Below are 17,784 nucleotides of genomic sequence, written 5' to 3' on the forward strand. Positions count from 1 at the left end.
ATTGAAGTAGGAATCACGCACACTCTAGTACACGCAAACCAAGGTCTTAGGAAGTTGCTCCTGGGACACTTTCGTCATAAATTACGGTATACGGAAGCCACGGTATACGTTTGTATAACGGGTGTAGAGACGTGGCCGGTGGTTGAGGGAAAAGCATGTAGTCAAATGAAAACTGGACGTGTCCACTATTTACCGTTCAGAAATATATGAACTTTTCTGAAATTCTATTCGCCCAAAATTTAACCTTCTCTTTACGATGCTAATAAATTTCGTCCATCCCCGTGATGTCATTTTAGGTTAACGTTTTTAGGATCGAGATTGGTAATATATATAACAGTAGGTTAAAGGGTGATGCCTACTTTGGCAACATGTATATTAAAATAATTACAAGATAAAAATAACTTTTAATATACAACGTTTTTAAATTTTCTGTTCAATTATTATGCTCAATATACTCAAATTTGTACTTGATATAAAGTAAATAAAAAACAAACAAACAAACAAATATAGAACACTGCAATGTCATTTTGATTTCCATAGTAACGCACGTATATATTAATAATTTAGTTGCTAGGACCATCCACTTAGCTACCAATAATAGTGGATTAGATTACGGATTTCTTCCGAAATATCTTTTCATACAAAACAGAATTAACAGAAAATGAAGATGGCTAAAAGTATTAAAAGAATGCATTGGCATCGTGTTCTGATATATTCTAAAAGTTTAGCTAGTCAGAAAGTTAGTTAAAAATCAATTGCAAGATTTGTACTGGATAAACAACCACCGGACAAACAAGAATACGAGCTAAGAAAAACGTGGTAAAATAAGTAAATGAATATAATTATTAGATAAGACTGCCGGTCACTTGGTCTAGTGACTATAACACTGGGATTTGAGGGAGGTGGGAAATAAGGATGGAATGCGAATATAAGTACAACCACAAAATATTCTGCGGAATGATGAAAACATATTCTAAATTTGTCACCGTGCCAGCATGTCACAGCACGTGACGTGATGATTTAAGTCTCACATTGTACCGAGGGAGGTTAAGGGCGCGATGTTATGCTTCCCTTACGCCAAAATCGTGACATGGTAAAAAAGTAGTAGTTCGTATTGCGCAATATAATAACAATTTTTTTAATACCTTATTAAGACAAATTTATGGTCACCCTTGCAGGCAGTACACCCAGACGTCTTCATATATTTTATTCCCCTCAATAAAACGGCCGGGGTAAGCTTTTTATTCGAATTCTGGGACTCGATAATATTTGCAAAGGCTCACAAGACGTAGCACCGCACCTGCACAAGCCGGTTTTAGGTTCGGGAAGAAGTATACGAAAATTTTTACGAGGCATCTGCGAGCAATCTATGGAGATAATTTCCCACTGCGGGATCGGGAATAGACAATATGAACACATAACAATAAGCATTCCGAATTTATCTATGCCCGCCAAGAAATTTATCAAATCGGATGTGTTTTGATCAAAGAGATTGAATTCCTGCCCTCCTTTTGGAACAAGTACATCCATTATGGGGTTAACCTAACGTTTTTACACTTAGCAGTTTGAAAATTAACTTGAGCTAAAATCAAGTCTTCCACATTATTTTTGTGAAAACGTGTTTTTCTATTTATTTATTTATTTAAGAATACAAAACATTGTGGACATAACAAATCTAAATTCAAGACGTACACAACATGAGATTTACATTATAAGTCAAACATTACCCTCACATTGGGTCTATTCTATACTTATCGACCGCTAAAGTGATGAAATGATAAATATTATCAAACTTAGGGTAGGTTTGTATCAAAATATTAGCACTTATTGTAACAGTTACACGAAGTTGGTTTTTATTGTTGCAATAAGTGCTATATTTTAACAGCACCTATCTTGCTGCTGTTAAAATATCGCACTTATTGCAACAATAAAAACCAACTTCGTGTAATTGTTACAATAAGTGCTAATATTTTGATACAAACCTACCCTAAGTTTGATACTATTTATCACTTTAGTGTAATAAGTATAGAATAGACCCACAAGAAAGAAGAAGAGAATACAGAAAAATAAATAAATATATATAATAACAACAACAATAATAATAATAATATAAAAAAAAATCAAAACATACTTAAATACAATTTAATACAGAAAAATTTAATTTTTCAATACAAAAAACATACAATTTTATACAGAAAAATACAGTTTCAAAAACAAAATGCAAAGTACATCATTGAAGATGTCTATGTCTTTAGGGAGCGCATTTACTAATCTTGCACCCTCGCTAATGGTGCCTGATAGGCTTGACACGTAGAAACGGTTCCAATCCAGAATAAATCATGGCTGCGACCACGTAGGTAATTGACAGGCGCATGTAAATTTAAATTCATTAGGACACCAGGATTGGAAACCATCCCTCGCGATAACAGGTAAAAGTGTTTCAAGAGCAGAAGAGACCGACGAGATTCGAGAGAGGGAAAAGTAAGCATGCCTTGTAGAAAGGCAGTCGGAAAATAATCATCTGACGAATTATCTAAAGGAAAATAGTTAAATGTCTTAAAATAAAGACATCGAAGAAATTTCTTCTGGACAATAGATTGTCGATTATACGTTTTGAATAAGAAAAGCTTCATAAAATATTTTTTCTATTCACCAAATAATTTGCAAGCTTTTCCAACCATGTCTGATCCTAATAAGATCATAAATGCGCCTCCATTGAGTGGAGGTTTGTACAAATTTTTATTTTTACGAGAAATTGATTCCAGCCACTTGCTCAACCTATTAGATCCATACTTTGGCTCATATACAAATTAAAAAAAAAACAATATGACGTGTTCTTGTCAGACCCAGGATTCAATGTTTAAGCCGCATGGCTATCGTGTATTGTGAATCCAAAAATGTCTTGTGAAAACGTGTTTTGCTATCGTATATTATGCATACTAAATTATTGATTTTACGTTTTGAATAAGAAAAGCTTCATGAAGTATTTTTTCAATTCAACGAATGATTCGCAAAATTTAAGAATGTAATATTCTTCATCCATTTTATTTAATTTATATTAAAAATACATTTTCTTCTCTTCACCCTGTCACGACCCAGCATTAAGTCATTGGGCAAGCACAAGTTCGCGCCACTTCCATCGGTCCATCGCCAACTCTTGCGCCACCCGCCAAGTCATACCTGCAGCACGTATGTCGCTTTTGTAGCATCGCTGCAGGGTGAGGGAGGGCCGGCCGTGTCCCAGCCACATAAAGCGTCTCTTCGTGATAACCTCAATCATCGAATTCGGTGAATAATATATACTTATTATTATATTCAACTCCCACGATGGCAGCGCGGCTTATGTGTCGGCTTATAATGTTGTGGATCCCAGGTTCGAAGTCTAGGTCTGGAAAATACACAGTATGGTTCAATTTTATCATTCATTAGTGTTAACCTAGTATAGATTAATAATAAAAACGGCTTCCATTTTGCTTACTACTTATAGTATTACTTTAACCTATATTAATGTGCATGCAGATGCATCGCAATATTCACATGCCGTGCAAGGCACCGGATATGCAACAGCTGATATCCGTGGCGTCTTGTGAGGCCCAGGCGTCACTTCCGGCGTCGGTTCCAAGCGACGCCCGCCTCGCCGAGTTCGAACGACGCCACCACAACCCGATCGCGACGTCTTAATTAAGAATTCTCTGAATTGAAAATGCAACGCTGAATTGATGTTACACTTTGAAATTCACAACGTGGCATACTAGATGATTAAAGTTTCATCGCTTTAGTCTATATTATTTTCATAATAAAACGTGATCCAAGGTATTATTAAATATATACATTTTAACATAGCTCACCGTTAGCATTAATATGTAATTAGGTATGTACTTGACGTTATTAAAAATAAATTATATCATATTATATTAATTCAAATTCTAATAGATTTAAGTTTTATACTATTCTATTTGAATCGTTTTTTGCGACCCGGGTTTCACATATATATATATATTATATTATGATGTGTATGTATAGATCTATACTATAATATCGAAAATATATTTGTTTGTACCGTCGTGTCGGTTTTTCTTTGTACAAATCGGATTTCGACAAAATTTGGAGGGTAGACGGAAGCCGACGAGCCGGAGTGCGTAGTTGGGGTCACGAATTTCAGATTAAAAACCCGTTGCACCCCGGGGACAGTTTTATGGTTTTTTTGCGGGAAAAGGCCTTGAAACGCTGAAGTTAATGCTGCAACCCCATTTTTTATTGAAAATGTCGCTAGAATTTGTACATTTGAAAAATTTTTGGCATTTATTTCAGCTCGATCGGAGGTCAAGTGGCAAAGTTAGATGCAAATAATTGTGTTGTTAGAATCGCCAATCGGCAGGGAGCCAACCGAGCCGGCGTGGTGTGGGCGACGAAGTGCTGCCACATTAGATCGGAATGCTTTACTCACGGACAATTGTATGTAGTGGTATCGAGAGTGGGGAGTAGTATAAAATCTATATATTTTGGCACCACATGGAAAAGCCACAAATATTGTATATCGAAAAGCCCTGGAATGATGGATTGGAAATTTATATTATGAATGGATATTTATATTATATAGAAAAGCCTTGAAATAATAAATTGAATATGTTCTATTTTTAATATATTTAAATGCAATACATTTTCAAAAATATACTATATTATGTTAAAAATAAAAATAAAAATCTCTAATATTTTATTTTTTTTACTTTTTTAAATTCAATCATTTACACTCAACGTTAAATTTAGAATTTTTATTATCAATTATTAAACCATTCGACTCCTGGGCAGCGTCGGTTGATACTGCTAGTTATATTATATGTGTGTATTTGAGTATGTATGGGCTTGTTTGTAGATTTGTTAAACTAAATAATAATAGTTATATTTTGATTAATACTCAAAAAACAGATTCTTGATTTAGTTTAATACATGTCTTATAAATTTTGATAATTTTACGAGAATAACACGGCACGATATCTTGCTATTAAGACAGCCATGTTGGTAACATTCAATGCACCAACGGTTTTAGGCGTCAGCCTGTTATTATTAAACTTGTACCTGTAAGTAATTTCCACCTTACTATTAATACCGATATGAATTGATAAACATAATGGACATTTTAGTCTAGACATGAATGTGATTTAATATTAATATACCATATTGTGGTATATTGTACACAAGACACATTTTACTTATTACAAGCCTCTTATTAATAGTAAAACATTAAATTCTGTGAAAATGGCAGGCCACTGAGGCTTACGGCAATATGTCATAGTATTATCCAAAAGGTAAACTTTAGGAAAAAAAGATATTGTTACAAATATGGCTGGTAGTTTTTAGATTATATTAACGGCAACCAAACTAGTTTGTTGGGTTAAATATGCTAGTCCACATTCCTTTCTTCCCACCTACTTCAAAATCCCTTATTAATTATTGTCACAAGACCAGACGACGAGCAATTACGGGTCATCAGGCGACCGTGATTGAATAACATTCAGTTAGCTCAAGTGATATCCAGAAAGCGGACGTGTGCAAGCTCGTATCCGGAAATTCGTACGTAAACAGTTCACCGCAGGACACTTAGTCGTGCGCCGCAGTACGTGAAACATTAGTTCGTGTAACATTTAATCAAATAACGAGTTCTTTGTTGAACATTTTACCGTGGAGTATATTTGTACGTATGCTACATCATGTGGAGAATTTTGTGAGATGTATTTACTAGGTTAGGTTAGGTTAGGGTTAATCTAAATTGAACAGTACTATTTGCAAACTATTGCCGCATTTTGTAAGATACGTACAAATGTATTCCACGATGAATTGTTCAACAAAGAACTCGTCATTTGATAAAATGTTATACGAACTCATGTTTCACGTACTGCGGTGCACGAATAAGTGTCCCACAATGAGCTGCATACATACAACTTACATGTAACCGTGCAAGCTTATTATAGCTTTACCGTCGCTAACTACAGCGTGACTCATACAAAAGGTATCTGTTCGACATTCGATTCACTAAATCTGTTATGGCTTGGGTGAACGTCGCGTCTATATCATCCATCCAGAACTAATCATCATCATTCATCAACCTCATAATATATCATCCATCAAAAGTGTACCGTCCATTTACCAGTGCGTGAGTGCGTGAACACCGAATCGGCCTTAGTGCACGCAAGTCCTTTCAACATAAAGGTCGGTGTCCGGCATCTTTTGTCAACCCCCCTAGATTGGTGGCTCTCGTGGTGCAGTGGGTAAGGCACTGGCCTTCCACCCGAGAGTTCTGGGTTCGATTCCCGGTCATGACAAAAACGTTTATATGTTTTTCTCAAAGCCTGGGTGTTTGTGATTGTTCAAAATTACTAACAACCACCTTGTACGAAAAAGCAAGGACATGGTTATTAATAATTCTTATAAAAAAAAAAACCCCTAGATCCATAATCCACCAACCAGCATCACCCTTAAATTACAGTCCACTGTTAAAGCGCTACCACTAGTGTAAACTCATAAGGACCAAGGTTATTAAAATAATATTATCCCGATTTTGGCAGTTTACACAGTGACACATTTAATAAAGAAGGTGACACAATCGGTATTAATTTAGCATATCACACAACTCTACGTTTACATGTAAGGCGATAGTATTTTTTTGACTGGGAATATCTCAGGAATAGTTACCCAATAATGTGTCCATGGAAGAAGAGAGATGCACATAGAAGCAACGTTTAACAAAAATGTAAATAAGAAAAGTCAATACAGTGTGACGATGCAAATTTACTAAATAGGAAATTTAAGTGAATGTCCCCCCACCAAATCACATCTGGTTTTAATCAGGCGTATCACAAGACCATACGTTTGGTGTGAAGCATATTTTTTATGACTAGGGATATCTCAGGAGTAGTCACCCAAAACTAAGGTCGCCTATCAATTAAGTAGAATTCAAGAGAATTTACATGACTTTAAGTTAAAAGTGGTCATGGGAGAAAGCTGAAGCACATCACAGCAAAATTAAAAAAAATAGTAAATAATACGAATCTTCCCAACAGTTTAACCAAACATATCTTTACGTTAACATTATGACGCTGCAAATTTTCTAAATTTTATAAAGCTGACCTTTGTGGCGGCCAGGTCGGACGGTCTGATGGGCCCAACAGCTGATTGGACCGATTAGAGTATTTTTTTTTAAAATTTTATTTATTAAGGAAACAAACAGTTACATATTGATTACAAAAATTTAAAATATAATAATGAAAAGTTATTGCAACCAGCAAAGTTTCCATGTATACATTATATTATAGTTAAGCCTAACAATATAGAGAGTAAGAATAACATAAATATAAAGAAATTACATAAGAAAATTACATGAGAAAAATGAGGAAGAATAATGAACAATTAAATTATATTCAAAAAAGTAACATAAAAAAATATATATATCTATTTATACAAAATTTTGAAAATAGCGCGTTTAAATGAAACAGGTGAATTATTAAAAGGATCAACGGTGGAGAAATACGTATTATAATTTAAATAAGAGCGCCGAATAAATGAGTTTTGTTCATAATTAGAATCGCTACGACTGATATGGTAAAAAGTTTGGTTTCGTGTAAATATTGATGGACAATGGAAACCCACCCTTTCGAGTAGGTTTAGCGAGTCAACAAAACCATTGATAATTTTAAAAAGAAAATATTGATCAGATAAAGAACGTCGACTTTCCAAAGATGGTACCATAAAAGTTGGAGTGGTCGAAATAGAATTATATACGTCATAACGGTAAGTTTAAAAATTGACGTGCTTACGAAATTGCTTTTGTACCGCTTTGAAACGATTTATGTATGTTACGTACTGTGGATTCCACATGACAGAAGAAAACTCAAATTTTTACCTTTCAGACCACATTCTCGGAAATTTTCAGAAGATGTAGTTTGCATCCTGTAGTTATCTACCACATGGACACGATGGTCAGGTAATGTAATCCAAGCCCAAAGAACTTTAATTTATTGTTAATTATTATGCATACCTTTGACAGACAGAGAGAGAGTGTGTATTGCGTTACAGATATATTAATATTTAATGTAATATTAATTATTATGATGTACTAAGGGGTACTATTAAGGGGGGACATGCTCAGCGTAGGTCAAAATGGAGCTTTTATTGCATTTTCAAAGCATGATCCTGGCCATTCCTTAAACGTTGTAGATAATTTATTTATATAATTTTGAAGCCTTATTATCCTTTCTATTTATTTTAAACATTTGATGACTGCATAAAGTATTTTTATTACATAAAATAGTATTCTTTTAAACCTCTCGCTCTAATGATTTAGAATATAGTCATATTTCAGTACATGCATGTGCGTTAAAATTTTTCACATTTATTAATTTTTAAACGCATTTATGAAATCATTAGTATAATTTATGTCGACATTATTATAGTGAGATATTTACGATAAAAAATTATATTGATAATCTCTGTGATCCCAAATTTGACAAAAATTAGACATTTTTTATTAAAAAAATGGGCAAGATTAACAGATTTGAAGATTATTATAAAGATATTTATTATAAGCTATGTCTTTGACCTTTCAAGTGGAATAAACATCCTACGAATAATGATTGCTTTATAATAATTATTGACCTAAGAATAAGGTAGTGTTTTTTTTTAAATACGCCATTTCTTTTGGCATTCCTACGGGTCTTATACTTAATTAAGATAATTTTAACTAGTAAGTCCTAGATGCAATGCTTATCAAATCGCGTTAATTTTGATTATCGGTTATTATGTTATCAATTAAGGAATCAATAGTTATTGCCTTAATTACTAACCGACGCCCGACTCTCGCCAAATATTTGTGAGGTGTTTTAAAGTTATTTTTGTTCAATATTACATAGAATGTTATATTCTAAAATATTTTGAATTATTCCTTGAATAAAAGAAATGGTTATTAAAAATAAGATATTGCCAAAACAATTAAAAACTTAACGCATGTAAGTAATTGGGTTGGTGAATACCCAGACACAAAGATAAACAATAAACGAATAAGACAGAAAAGAGTACGCGATAACAAAGGTCGACAAACTGATATAATGGAAATTGTCTGGAGATGTCACTCAATTGCAGTCATCATGCATCGAATAACTGATTGGAATTAGGGGTCGAGAAAAGTGAACAGCAGTAGATCGACTTTAGATGATGACGATAATATATCTAAATATTATTGTGAAAACAGTTTAAGGGATGATATTATTAAATGTAGTTTCAAATAAAAATAAACATGCGAAAATCAAATTAGTATAACATGGCTAAACTAATGTAGATATTTTGCGTATTATAGTGAATTATTTTCAATTAGAGTTGAATGGTGGAAACAAATTAACTGGCAGGATATAATAATTACCTATATATTTTACAACGTTTTTATTAGCTCGTATTCTTATTTGTCCGGTGGTTGTTTGTCCAGTACAAATCTTGCAATCGATTTTTAACTAACTTTCCGACTAGCTAGACATTTGAAACTTTTAGAATATATCAGACACGATGCCAATGCATTATTTTAATACTTTTAACCATCTTTAAACAGAATTGAATTCATTTTCAGTTAGTTCTGTTTTGTATGGAAAGTTATTTCAGAAAAATCTGTAAAAAGTAAAAGACTATTATTGGTTGCTAAGGAGGTGGTCCTTGTAACTAAATTATTAATATATAGTGCGTTACTATGGAAATCAAAATGAAATGTCAAAACGACATTTCAGTATTCAATATTTGTTTGTTAGTTTGTTTTTTATTTACTTCATATCAAGTAAAACTTTGAGCATATTGAGCATAATAATTCAACAGAAAATTTAAAAACTTTGTATATAAAAAGTTCTTTTTATCTTGTAAATATTTATAGCTAGGTATGTATTTGGACGGAAATATATTAAAGATTATTTATTTTTGAAATATATATTTACATCGTAGCTCAATTTGGAAAGCGTTTAGCTATTAGCTAAAATTTATCGAAATTAAGGGTAACCGGACAAAACAGAACATGACAAAACAGAACAGCCAGGAGAAAAATGAAACATTAATTTTTGTGGAATCTATATAGGTTAGGTTACGTCAATATTTCGTTGTACCTAGTCACCCAATTATTTTGAACATATTATTATATTGATTAAGATGAGATATCCTAAACTTGCCGGCAACACCGAGTTAAGTTCCGTTTATTTAAGGCTTTCTAGCGATTAGGAATGCAGAAATTATGTATACAATTTGATTTATTATGGCGTATTGAAAATCTTTGCTATTAAAAATCTATCAACATAATAGAGGTAGGATAATTTCAATATTAAATTTATATTGTTCCTGAAAGGTCATAGTTATATTTATCGTTGTTATGTTTTGTCACTGTTCTGTTTTGTCATGATCTGTTTTGTCATTGTTCTGTTTTATCATGGAAACATTATAATTATGTAAATAATAAATATATTTTAATTTGATATAATTTTAAAGCGACAAGGACAATGATAGGAAGGTGACAATTGAATCGATAACCGCAGCAGAACGGTAATAGAGCAACCTTATAACCCTCATTGATAGATGGCATGGTTATTTGTTAACTAAGTAATGGCACAGCTATAATCACCATAATAGATTAGATCAGAATAAGAATTCCACACACATTAGTTCACACCAAAAAATATGGAGAGGTTACTCCTGCTACACTCTAAACTCAAGTTAAGAATGCCTATCGTTCGTCATGCCACAGTATACGCTAGAATAATAAGTATATAAATATGGTGAATCTTTCTTATTCTTCTGCCATGTTCGCCCCTTAGCTGGAGCATATGGACACCACACGACCCCTACGAGAATCTCGGTCGCTCGCTAATCTTTTTGCGTAGTGAATGTGGAATTCCATGTTACGCCAGTATCTCACATATTTATACTCAGTTGATAGTAATAAGCAATGTTGACGCTGGAATCCGGTTGACTTAAAGAAAAGGCAAACTAGGTTTAAGTTTTCTTCAGGCATCCGGAATACTTGGCTGGTCTAACGTCACTCTTCACTTTCAACTAGGGATTGCAACACCGAACGAAAATATCAATACCTGTTTTTCGTTATTTATTATTGAATACCGGTATTCGTTAAAACATAAAATAAAAACACAAAATATAAAACATAACATAAAAACAAAAAATATACCTATTAAAATCTCTTTAAAACATTATTTTATAGCAAAAACCTACCTAGGTACCTACATTTTTTATGTTGACATTTAAAAGTTTGTATTAATCACAATATTGTAGAACTGGTGATTTTCACAAATAATTTCAATATATTGATAATTTTAACTAAAGCCCTCTAAAAGGCTAGTTAATTAAGTGTAATTAAGTGCGGGTGTAGGAAAAGCTCCTTCAAAGCTTATACACTTATATCAATAATTGTATTATAGAATAATTGTTTTCTATTTCGAAATATTATGTTAATTTATACGGACAATTTTATAAATACATACATTTGATGGATTTTGTTTTGTTGTTATTTCACCTCTGTTGGATGCAGTTAATATATTTTCATTTTAGCAGCACATAATTTATACGCTCAATTTATTTGCCAATACAGTACAAAGTAACGAAATATAACATTAAATTAATTTTCAAGACGTAAACGAGTGTGGTTTCTTAATACCGAAAATTCCGGTATTTTGGATTTTCAAAACCGGTATTTCGGTATTGATAATCACAGGAATACCGGTTTTGTAATATCGGTATTGCAATCCCTACTCTCAGTGTAATGAAAAGCTGCAGCTCGGTTCACGCTCTTATCTCATCGTTATCCATAAAGTCATACACACAGTATCCCTAGAAACCATCTGTTATCGAAGCTCAGAGTTGATCTTAGCCTTTGTTAGGTGCCATGAATGCCTATCGTAAAGTAGGCGGCATTTGAGTTGCCTACGGTCATAACTCACATATTCAAAAAATATAGTTTTGAGATAATCGCAAATAAACACCAGACCACTGTTTTTTGTAATTAGAAGAAAAGTATTGAACTTCCTTGAATATCAATGAGTAAGTGAATCGATTTACATTTTTTATATATATATATATATATATAATACTCCTAAGGCTGCAAACACATAGAACACTATGAGAAATAGAGATCCATGATTGGTAAAAAAGCCTTTGATACAGAACTCACATTACTCATTGAACAGTCAACTTTGTCATCAATTTTCACATAGTTTAAAGTAATTTTTGACAGCCAACTATTTTTCTTTATAATATATTTATGCCTGTTTGGACCAAATATGCTAACCCTCATTCCTTTCTTCCCACCTACTTCCAAATCATTTATTTATTATTGTCACAAGACCAGACGACGAGCAATTACGGGTCATCAGGCGACCGTGATTGAATAACATTCAGTTAACCCAAGACAACTGGTGCGTGTAGGGCTGTTATCGCTAAACCACAGTTTATTGATTATTTCAATTAAACAGACTGCTTCAGGAGTTAGCTCGAGTGATATCAAGAAAGCGGTTGCGTTGCAGGCTTGTGATAGCTAGCCGTCGTTAACTACCGAGTGACTCAAAACGCATATTATGTTTGACCTACGTAGCGCTAAATCTGACACGGCTTGAGTGTACATCGCATCTATCATTTATCCTGAACTTGTCATCATCATTCATCAACCTCATAATATATCATCCATCAAAAGTGTATCGTCCGTTTACCAGTGAGTGAGTGCGTGAACACCGAACCGCCCCAGCGCGCGCCAGCCCTCTCAACATAAAGATCAGTGTCCGGTATCCTGTGTAACCCCCTCCCTAGATAATAATCCACCATTAATCCGTAATCCCGTAATCCCGTAATCCGCCAACCACCATCACCTTCAAATTACAGTCCACTGCTAAACTAAACTAAGCATAACTTATAAATGACAAAATTGCAAAATTTGAGTTATGACACTAGGCAGTCTAGGCGAATCATTTGGTTTCTACCGTGGTGAATTTTATTGTAGAGGGAAATAAAAATCAGGGCTTTATTCAGTAGTAGATCGAGCCGCGCTGATAATGATGATGATATTATGTTCAATTTAACATTTTCCTGTGATACCCCGTCGGTAAATTATTTGCACGGCCCGTGGCAATGGCCTATGGAATGGGAAACTCTGTTATAGGTGTTAAGGGTATCCCCCGCCGATGCAGTCAGATAAATCGACGCTTTTCCGTATAATATGCCAACACCCAAGACGCCGGGAACCCCGCTATGTGAATTGCAAAGCGGCTTCAATTGAACGTTTGCCTTTCAAGCGAATATTTTATTCAAATGATAGACCCGCTTAACTATTCTGGTACCCTGGTTTCCTGAACATCTTCGAGGAAATATCCTAGGGCGGTTTTCACCTCGCCTTAAGTGTTTATCATTTTCATCCCTTTACTGTGGAATATTAATTTAATTCAACTAGTATTTAAGCGGCAGTTTACGCGTACGATTTTGATTCTATGATTTTGGTACATACAAAATATAATAAATAAACAAACGCACAGTCATAGCGACGCGGCATTTCTACATATTATATTATTACAATGAAATAAAATAAAATTAATGTAAGAATTGATAATTTGCTTAAAGTATCGTCTGAAATAAAATGTTTATAGACACACAGCGTAAAATCGCCCTAAACAAAATAAAGAGAGACCAAAATTTGTCACAACATAATATCATAAATTATTAGGTCACCATGGTATGTATTATTCAAATCTGAATCAAATGAAGATACATTCTAAATATATGTATTTATAATAATATATATATATATATATTACATGGCAAGGCCTCCAAAGCAGAATGCAGGAACTCGCTGAAGTAAGCAACAAAGTAGGTTTGAAAATAAATGTAACAAAGACGAAAGTTATGTTCAACTGCTTTGCGGGCCAAAAGGAGATCCTCATCAATGGCACTCAGCTCGAACGGGTGAAAAGCTACATCTATCTGGGACAACACGTGTCTATAGATGGATGTATATTTGATGAAATTGTTCGCAGAGTAAAGCTAGGCTGGAGTGCTTTAGGCCGCCTGAATATTGTCTTCAAAAGTGACCTTCCACTATGCCTAAAGCGCAAAGTGTTCAACCAGTGTGTGCTTTCCATGATCACATATGCGTGAAGCCTAAGTAAAAGAGAGATCCAGAAACTTGGAGTAGCACAACGTGGTATGGAGAGATGCATGCTGGGCATAACGCGAAAGGACAAAAAGATGAATGAGTGGATAAGGAAGCAGACAAGGGTTTGCGATGTAATATAGTTTATTAAAAGCCTTTAATGGAGAGGGGCTGGACACATGGATAGATTCAGGCTAATGATGATGATAATGACATGGCGAGGGGTGAATGTAGGCTGTAAAGATTCGACATAAATAGTTCACACTAAACATTGTCAGTCATACTTATTTGTATTCATTGAACTAAGGATACAATTTGCGAACGGTGCTGGTTAGTTTTCGAAAGTCATTTAAACCCTGCCTAAACCAAACCATAATAGTAAAGGTGTGCTATGGGCGATCCGACAAAATAGTGCACACTTTTTTATTCATACTTATTTGTTTACGTTGAATTAAGAATACATTACAGATAGTGTTGGATAGTTTTTTTTAAATCCTGCTTATACCAAATCATAATCAATAATATCTATTTATAGATTATCTAAAATTATGCCATAAAACCATACATAATTTTAGACATTTTATAGATAAACGAATGTGTCTTGTCTATTGTCTACATTGGCTTGGATAAGGTAGGGTTTAATTGAATTATAAAAAATAACAAACACTATTTACACTTTGCAGTCTTATTTCTATGAAAACAGATACGTTTGATTAACAAAGTTTAGTATCCACTATTTATGTCGAATCTTAACAGCCTACCTCCAATTTTCGCCACTTATATTATTATTATAACAAGTGAAATGATTTTCTCTTTCGTAAATGGTCATATTAAATTTGTCATACCTAATATTTTTTTTGACGATTTATTTGTTTTAAAAATAATTATGTCTATATGTAAATAAATAAATACATAAATTACGGGTTCGGTCTCTGGATATTTCTGTGTGATATTGTAGTTTTTGTAGTAGTGAAAAAAATCAGGAACCATCTAATTCTAGAGGTATAGCGTTCTCGGTAACTACCTTAAAAAAGCAATCTTGACAAACCCTATACTGTAACGGATGCTGTATTAAATTTGCGGCCTTAGGAAAATTAAATTTGCTGTCTACCTATGTAGAACATAATAATAATAAATCAGATAAAGGAAGTCGCGCAAAATAATAATTATAATTCGCTGTTTTCAGCATTTCGCTTTGTTAAGTCAAAACAAATTAAACGCAACGAGGCACGGAAAACGCCGGCTTAATGCTAAGCAAAATTATAATTTTGTGTGATGTATATTATTATATTACAATAATTATAACTTTTACAAATTAATCTATTTTATTTTAAGGCCGCTTTTATGTTACATCACGTACGGTACATTAATCTCCGTGAGGCCCGTGAGTTATTTCTGATTTCTTGATGACTTTCGTAGGTAATAATAAATTTTTCTAGCAAAAATTAAGTATGGACTATATGACTGACAAGACTAACGTTCTACCAGTAGCAACTATACTCCAAAACTGTGGCGAAGCGTGACTTTTAGAAAGAGGTAGGATGTGGAGATCTGAGAAAAAGAGCACACCTGTCATGTATAATTACTGGAAATAAGAAGATAATATTTCTACTAATCAATAGGTACACACTAATGCATGGCCCCCACATCCTGAAGCGGGCCCCCAAGCTAGGATGTTTGGCGGGCCCCCCTTCATAATATCACTAAGGGTAAAGGCAGTGTGACGCGCTACATTAGCATTTTCCATGGTGTACGCGGTAAAATTAAGGTGTATTATTAGCGATTTTTTGTATTTTTAATATGTCAATCCATTTGAATTATGGACTTGTCGATTATCGGCACACAGTTAAAAATTGCATTGTACAACCAAATATTTTAATCACTAATAACCATTGAAGTAAAATAGCGCCGCAGGAGACTTTTTTTTACTATTAGAGCAAATTTGTGGTCTGTGTTTATCTCGCTCATCTGGTCAAAAACAATCTATATTTATTTTATTAATATACGATTAAATGCCAGAGAAATTATTAAATTATTAATTATGTTGAACAAAGCGCAGTCATGACAACAATGTTATGCGCGAAAGTTTTGGGCTCTGCGATATGAGCATGGCCCCCACATCTTGAAGCGGGCCCCAGACCGGGATCTTTGGCGCCCCCCTACCTATCGCTAGGGTTAAAGGCAGTGAGACTTTTTACAGAATCGTTTTCTAAATGTTGTTTAAGGTAAAATTAAAGGTACATATTCCGTGTATTTTCAGCGATGATTTTTTTGCATTGTTGAATAAATTCATTTGAATCTCGGACTTGTCGAATATTGACACACAATAATCAAAAATTGCATCACACTAGACATTTAAAATGTTAAAACCTTACAAATAAAATAGCGCCGCAGGCGACTTTTTTCGCATTAAGGCAAATTTGTGATGTGTGTTTATCTCAATTATCAGGTCAACCCACCACGCCGGGCCCCCCTAGAGCCCGGGCCCTTGGGCTAGAGCCCTGTCAGCCCCCCTTTGTGGGGACCATGGATAGGAGCCTACCATATTTCATACAATTCGATTGACTGATTACGGTTACGTGACGTAAAGTCCATACGAAAAACTATCACAATTTTTTTGACAATTAATCCGACATTTATTTACGTCAAGACAGATGGCGCTTTTCAGATTGTTTTGTAAGAATCATTAGTTAAAATTTGTCGCAATTAAATAGGATGCCTATTGCATTCGATGTGCGTTGGCGCGAATCCCGAGAGACGCAGGTTCGGTTCCTGCATGGTGTCATATTTTTTTCAAAAATATCTTTTCTATTGGTTATATATATTTCTAAGAAGTGTTTTCAAAATTATCTATATTCGATATATTATTCACTTTATTCATACAATTTAAACTAAAAGAAGGTTTTCGTAATGCCTATTAAGAGATTATTATAATTCTCGACTTTCACTTTTACTTATAAATGTAATAATTTTAAATTGATGATTCTCTATAATAAATCAAGCATTATTATAGTAAATTATTTACTAGCTAGATGCTAATTATAACCATGAAAGATGTTCCTTTATTTTCTTAATATAATATGCAAGAAAATAGACGTTTCAGATATTTTAATAAAATGGCATCAAACTCGTAGGTTATGAGATATTATTTTACTTTCATTAATATTCAGCCTAATTGAATCAGGATTAATTTTTAATTGGATATTTTCCCGTCGTCTTTGTGTCTGGTTTGTATTAAATTCTTACTTTCCTTAGTGTCTATACTAGAACGACATTTTGGAAACAACTAATAACAATTAAATTTGAATATTAATACCTGTATAATGTCACGACTCACGGCAGTAGAATAATATATCATCAGTATGACCACAGGTAACAGGTATCCCGCAGGTGAAATTGAAATATATAAATTGAGTACTATTTGATGTCAATTTAAAATGATGAAGAGTTAACTGGCACTTATGATATAATATTGGTGGCGCTTTTTTCAGTGGACTGTATAATTTTGAAGTTGGCGTGGATTCCGGATCTAGGGGTGAGGGTGATGTAACAGAATGGCAGATACTAACATTTATGATCAAATCAAATCATTTTTTTTTATTTTGCATATAATGAACATA

The sequence above is a fragment of the Rhyacophila brunnea genome, unplaced genomic scaffold, assembly GCF_057557595.1.
Source record: "Rhyacophila brunnea isolate RB1 unplaced genomic scaffold, BYU_Rbru_1.0 scaffold_19, whole genome shotgun sequence".
In the NCBI taxonomy this organism is placed as follows: domain Eukaryota; kingdom Metazoa; phylum Arthropoda; class Insecta; order Trichoptera; family Rhyacophilidae; genus Rhyacophila; species Rhyacophila brunnea.